Raw genomic sequence first — 7,237 nt, 5'->3', positions numbered from 1 at the left:
GTAGTAGTAATCTTGGCACCTCTACACCTCTTCAGGGCTTGCTGTATTGTATCACTTGGAAATCTCAAGCGCATAGTAGGTGATCTGGGACTTGAGTACTGTCCATCAGCCAGGGTAGAATGCCCCCCACAAACCAAGGCTTCTGGTGTTAAAAGTGCATCTGAGAACAAAGATGTCAGTTTTCCATTGTGGTAAAAGTACATTGCTGTAGTACAATTGACGGCGTGTTCAAACGCCCACTCCATAGCACTACTACTTAAAACTAAGATTTCACTTATTTTTTATTATTAAAGATAAACTTCCTTTGGGAAATTATTCTAATGCAGCACACTCTGGCATTGCACCCTATTTGTCATTTTAGAGCAATTCTGGGTGAGCAAATGCTGCTTAAACCCCTTCTACATCAAACTGTGGCAGTTAACTTAATCCAAGTTTGCCAGTACAGGCACAACATGCTAGTAACTTTTGACATGTTTGAGTTTAACCCAATCTTTTATAAATCTGTAAATTGGGCAGAACATCAGCTTTACTTCAGTTTCTACTTGCTTTACGAAGTAGTTCAATTTGGATTACACATCCGTTTGTATCCAATTACAATGTTTGAATCTGCGGTCTTTATGCTTTGAATCCATCTTAGTTCTGTAGTTGAGTTGCTGGGCCTAGCCACCAACAGTACTAAAATGTAAGGATATTCTTGGGCGCAATGGCTGATGCCACCCCTACAAGTCCAGATCGAAAACCAATTTCAGCCACTTGTGGCAGGAAAGGCTATAAGGATTTTCCAGCCTCTGCTGCTTACAATTGTCTGACCCTATTGCCTTCTTTTACATTACCATTTTCCAGTTGGTTGGAAAGTCTCCACTTGATCAGTTCAGACAAATAATGGAGGGGATCCCCTCTCTCCCACCCCTCAATGTTCCTTGCACCATTCATTCAACTGTGTGTTGTTGGGATACCTGCCTCACTTTTGGGAGTCTTCCCTGAATAGAAATGGTGTCTGAAATAAGTGGCTCAGGATTATATTCCCCTTATTTCTAGGTCTTGTCCTGTAAAGGACTGGAGTCCTGGAATCAATAATGATCTGCTTCTGAACTTAATTTGGCGAGTTCCCAGTGCTGTGCCGGAGCTGCCTTCATAGCCAGAGGGTGAAATATTTAGTTTTCCTTTTCCAGAATGTATCATTCTATAACCTACCTTTTTTCTTGAGTTTCACTATGGCCTATTAGTTCACGTCATTGCTTTTCACTGCACTGTGCTTTCATTACGGCTGTCAGTGTACAAGGACTTGTGTTGCACACTGTCCAAGTCCTACCGTTCTAGGAGTTTTATGGACCAGACCAGATTTAATGCGAGAAAATGAAGATTCTGAGATTTAACCGCTTTACTGGTTCTGGCAGTCATGGCTGCCTGACCCGGGCATTATGTTGGTGCTAGATGACATTGGTGTCTAACAGTGGCTTGTATCAAAGGATTGTCTAAGCTCAAGTGCTGATCGTACCATAAATTCTTAGTCTTACTATTTCAGTGAATTACTAACTTAAATGGCGCCACTGGAATTCTGCAGTAGTAGGACGGATTATGCGGCACACTTTGTAATAGTATTACTTTCTTTCTCATTTTTAAACTTGTAAACTTGTACTGCTTTAACACCAAAATATAGCAAAGCGACAAAGGTGATCAGTCTGGCTTTGCAATGGGCCTTCTACTGCCTGTTAACACGTGTTGTCACATTTTTATTAGTAACTTTGAACCATTCAGCTAGAAACAAGTTGTAAAAATATGCAGATTGTGGCCAAGATGGTTTATATGGCAAATCTACATTTATGCTAACATTTGTGGCAGCACAATTGCATAAATCCAGTGGCCCTGCTTTATATATATATATTTTCACATGGATGATCCCTACTGAAGGTTGTTACTGACCAAAGGGTAACTGCAGTGGCACCAAGATTATACAATCGCAGGAAAGCCAACCACTTGCTTTGTAACACCTATATGAAGCAGGTGCACATGCCCTTGATTTAAGCTAGTCCTGAGCAGGCTCACACCTGCTATCTTCTGCCTCATGCTCTGCTTCCTGTCTCCCAGTTTTCCTCCTGGTTCTTTACCTGTTTGTTCCTGCCGTTGCTTCTTCCTGCGCTCATCGCTATGTCCTCCTTCGGCCTACCTAATGGTTGTTATTGAAGCCTGGGCTGCACCACAAACTTTTGCCCTGCTGTGCTACTGTCAAGAGCTCCTTGTACTCTGAACCTGAAGTGAACATCCATTAGCTGCTGCCTCCTCACACAGGCAGCTTTTATGTACCACCACTGCGTCCCCTGCAACTCTTCATCCACTACTCCCCCCTCCAACTGCATACCTCCTTGCCCCTATGTACAAATGTGCTTCCCAATACCAACTGTCATTCATGCTCCTCAACCAAACATGAGATGCTACCACCAAGAAGGTAGCGGAGCCCATAGACCACGGTGGCAAATAAGTTAAGCTATTCGTGATCTTTACACCAACCTCCTTGCAAGACAATTGACGACCTCTTGACATTTTGAACAATAAATCAAAGCCACCTACAACCCCCTGCCTTCCCTGGACTGCAGACCCCCAGCCACTTAGCGCCTTGATACACTCATAGGGGAGTAGTCCTGCTTTTTAATAATCCTGATTGATTACATCAAATCAATAGTCCTGTATTTCGCCAGTCCCTCCTACACGGACCAGACCCACTCCTAGAAATTAATGCAACATGTCTGTGGTAACCACAGGAAAAAATCATGTCTCAAACCAAAGAACCCAGTAAATATATACTTAACTATTGTGTAAAAAAAACAATTTTTTGTAAAACTCGCACCCACTAGATTTACCCCTTGGTTTTATGCTTCATCTTTGGGTCCATCCTGATCTGTTATGGATGGCGGCGTGCTGGGGCCAAATATGTGCGAGCGTTTGATATCAATACAATGATGTGTACGTTAAAAAGGGCGGGTAGAGAATTTAAGATACCTCGCTAGTAGGTATTATTCCTGACTAGTACGATTAAAATTAGGGGCATCTAGGAACACAAGGTTGGCAATGTCCCTGGGGTTCTATAGGTCAGCATGTTTTGCGCTGTACCCCTATCGCTCTTCTTTCGGACCATGGGGAACCTAGTGCCTTGGTACCACTCCTGTGTGATTGATGACATAAAACATTGGGGACCATATCTTTAAAGCCCGCACACAGAGGCCTGTGCTTACTTATTAGAAGTTGAGTGGGGATGTAGAATTTAAGTGTCAAGAGCGGGCTCTGTAAATCTGGCACCCACACTCCCTGCAGTATTTTCCTTCCTCCTGCATTGAGAGTTCCACAACATAATTATGGCCTCAATCACCTTCCACCATGGTGCATAGACCAGCAGGGCTGCATGCTGCTCTGGGAGGGGAGAAGTGGGTTTTCCAGAGGAGATTCCCTCACTGCAGAGATGCTGCTTAGCAATTCCTTGTGCATCCTGTGCCCCTCCCTCTAGTCTTGCAACCATCACATGTGAAACCCCGATTGCCTGAGGTGATTCATGTAATCATTGATCATAGAGGATTAATAGGAGCCTGCTGCAGTGCAGTTCATGAGTGCTCTTCACCGGCCTCGTGGCCTATGTGATGTCAAATGGGGCATTCTGATGGGTAGCAATGTACTGCTAATTCTGACTTTCCTCGGTGAGTGGTGTGCTCGTGGTTGCTGGTCGTACTGGGACCCCCCCTTCCTGGTTGTGGATCACCGATTTCGTCTTCACCTGGCAGGTACATTCTTTAGTGTTTTTCCAAGAGATCTAAAGTGAAAACTGGTAAGATGGAGACGAACCTAATGTGTATAGCACCACTGACCCAATCCCTCTGGTGCACCAACTGATGGCAAGAGAAATTTACAGAGCTGTTGGTAATTGTTCTTAACCGTAAATCCTCCCTGGAGCCAAAACGACTCTTAAATAATTGACATATGGTAGAAACCTCCAAATTCTTTTCATGTAAAGAGTGCCCCACAGCCTCTTCTTGACATATGGTGGCAAGATTGACTTGAGGGGAAGGAACAATACCCTACGGCTTTTTAGAACTAAAGGCCCCTGGACTATGGAAAACGCTAACGATCTTCCTGAAGTAATTTCCGGTATGAAAAAAGCAAGATTCATTCTGTGAAGAGGAACTGCCTGTGTATGATGAATGTCAAATACGTAGTTATTCCCTGCAAAACTAAAGGCAGTTTCAGGCAGTGAGGTACTGTTTTCCTGATGTCGATGGTGGTGCAGACTTGGCTGGAAACACAAGGTGACTATTGGTGCTTTTTCCAAATGGATCAAGAAGGGGATTTGAAGACCCAATGTTACAGGAGGCGAACAGGGGCTAGACCCTCAAAAGTACAGGTGGCACTGGGCAGAGGGGAGGCACAGGCATCCTCGTCCATCCCAGAATGCAGACCTGATGAGATGAGGGCTATACATGACACTATGCAGGAGAGCGACCTACCAGAGGAACTAAAAGGTCGCCCAATGCCTGCAGACTTGTTGCAGAGTGCCTGACACAAGATATATTATGTTTCTTCATGTCTATGGCCTCTTGAAGGGAACTAAGAATGTGGAGCTGCTCTACTGTGAGGGGGCTACCGTATTCTTTCTCCTGTACCACTGGTGGGGAAGTAAAGTGTGATTACTGTATTGGACCCCCGCAGCGCGACCCACCCAAAGAAAATCTTCAAGAAGACTGCACTAGTTGCCAAATCATTGATGGCAGTGTCAGACTGTTACTGATAGTGTGGCCTGGGGTTTATTGGTAATTGATTGTTTTTTTTCTCTTGTTGTCTGACCTGCTTGCTATTGCACCTCCTCGTGGTCACATATTGGACCTCTTACCACACACGTAACCTACTCACATGCAATGTGGGGCATTGGCACCTATAGCAATCTACACAATGGCCATTCTTATTTGAAACAGCAGAACAAAGCAGCAAGGAAGATCCTGAAATTGCTTAATCAGTGGGGGGGCCTGCACCACTCACTCTGCGCGGGGGGGGGGGGGGGGGGGGGGGGTTCTATTATGGATGGCCCTGGTAGTCCTGTTTCAGAACACCCCTTCATTTACCTGGTCGGCCAGTATGTTGTTATGGAGGGCATAATGGAGGAGTATCCTCTCGCCTTGACAGGGCTGTAGATTCATAATGTGGGCCAACCCCTCTTTAGCCTCACTGACGACCCCTTTTTTCATTTGGCACAAAACCCCGCCCTCTTGTGTGGAGACTGCAATTGTGTTACAGATTTAAAGCTGGAACGGTCCACTCCTATCCGGGGAGCACAATCCCTCTAGCAATTGCAGCCTGGAGAGACGCTCCTGATTCTTGAGGAGGTTTCATTAGACATTAAACATGCAGCCACAAGTTAGACACCTGATCCTGATGGCCTACCTATTTAGTTCTGTCTGTCGTGTACTGTGCTCTTTTAGCCCCACACTTATTGAAATAGTATGCACAAGCCAAGGAGCGCAGTAACCTTTCGAGTAGCATTTGAGAGGCCCTGATCATGGTGGTTCCGAAACCTGTGCGAGACTTGCTTGAGGTAGCATCCTGATGTCCACTCGCTCTACTCCGCCTTGATTACAAGGTGTTCGGAGGGTTTTGGACAATCGATTGGCCCCAATGGTGGTTATGGATCTGGACCAGAACGGGTGCGTCCTATATCCCCTTCGACTGGCAATTCATCCCAGGGGAAGAAGTGCAATGCAATCCTACGGAAGGAAAACAGTTAGGCACATTTACAGGTAAGCTCTCGACTTGCGGATGTACCATGTTACAACGCATACCATTACAACTACCGACCATTACAACGCGACCATTACAACGCATACCATTACAACGCATAGCGCTTAGAGGTGCTGGATAGTGGTAAGTATAATTTACTATTCCAACTCCAGTCCCCGTGGACACTAGGGAAGGTGTTGGATAGTAAATTAAACTTATTCCCTATCCTAGAGCGCCCCCCAGCGCAATACGTTGTAATGGTATGCGTTGTAAAAGTTGCGTTGTAATGGTAGGTAGTTGTAAAAGTTGCGTTGTAACAGGTGTATACCCTCGACTTGCACATCCAGTCTTCAGGGTTTTAGACCAACACTGGGCAAGGGTCAGATCAAGGTGGGTACTGCACAACCAACGGTACGGGGCGGCCAGGTGCAGAGGTCACTGAGCCCAATGTTAATCATTGGAGATTGGGTGCTGGTTGCAAGTAAGCACCCACGGAGCAGAGAACAGGCCCCAGGGGTTTAAGCAAGCACGGGGGTCACAAGGCAGCCAAGTGCAGGATGCAAATCACCGTAAGGGGCCCAATGCAAGTAGATGGAGAATCTGTCGCACAAAGAGGCTGCAGGCTCGAGCCAAGAGGCTGACAAAGGTGACCAACAGCTGGGCAGGTAACTAGATGTGTCCGTGTGGATGCCTGGGCACCATGACTGGGCTCGCAGCGGGGCCTTTGGACATTAGAACGTCTTTGCTGTAGCCAGTCGCGACCAGGGGACCTTTTGAAAGGAAGCTGCAGGGTTTCCGTGTAATACAGGAGAGGTCAGTCACTGATGGTTTCATTGTCCGGATCGCTGGTTAGACTTCACTGGGCAGGTGGGCCACTCAGCCTCAGGCTGTGGGCGTCCGGTACAGATTGGGCAGGAGTCGCAGTGCCAGCTGGATCAAGAATCCTTGGAGTTGGTTTCTTGTGGACAGAACTGCTGTCAACAGGAGATCTGGGGTCATAGAAATTCTGCGGGGGCGCAACAGACATTTGCACCCACTTTGTGCGATCCTGGGGTACTTTCTATTACAAAAGTGGCCACAGACCCTCGTACTGCCCCTTCTGTAATACTGAAAGTGCTGGCGCACAGTGCCAGTGCTTCTTCAAGAGGGCATTCCCTCAGTTGCAAGGGGGTGGGGAGCCATGCAAATGAGGGCATCCCTTAGCCTCTGTGCCTGAACCCTATTACAGATGTGGGTGCAGAGGCTAAACTCTAAGGAGGTGGGCTGACAGTGTGCCACCAAAAAAGTGGCACACTGTCATTGTGCCCTCTGATTGCAGCCCTCTGGTTGGGGAAATAGGGTCCCATGGACCCCTGCAGACATCCCCTTGCAGGTGGGTACAGTCACTGCACCAGTCTGTAAGGGCAAGGGGCTATGTAATTCCCTTTAAAAGTGCAGGTAGGTGGCCGTCTGCACTGTGAAAACACAGAGCATCTTAAAAACA

Source organism: Lissotriton vulgaris, chromosome 12 (assembly GCF_964263255.1).
Source record: "Lissotriton vulgaris chromosome 12, aLisVul1.2, whole genome shotgun sequence".
In the NCBI taxonomy this organism is placed as follows: domain Eukaryota; kingdom Metazoa; phylum Chordata; class Amphibia; order Caudata; family Salamandridae; genus Lissotriton; species Lissotriton vulgaris.
The sequence above is the reverse complement of the archived record's forward strand: the minus strand, read 5'-3'. Positions refer to the sequence as shown.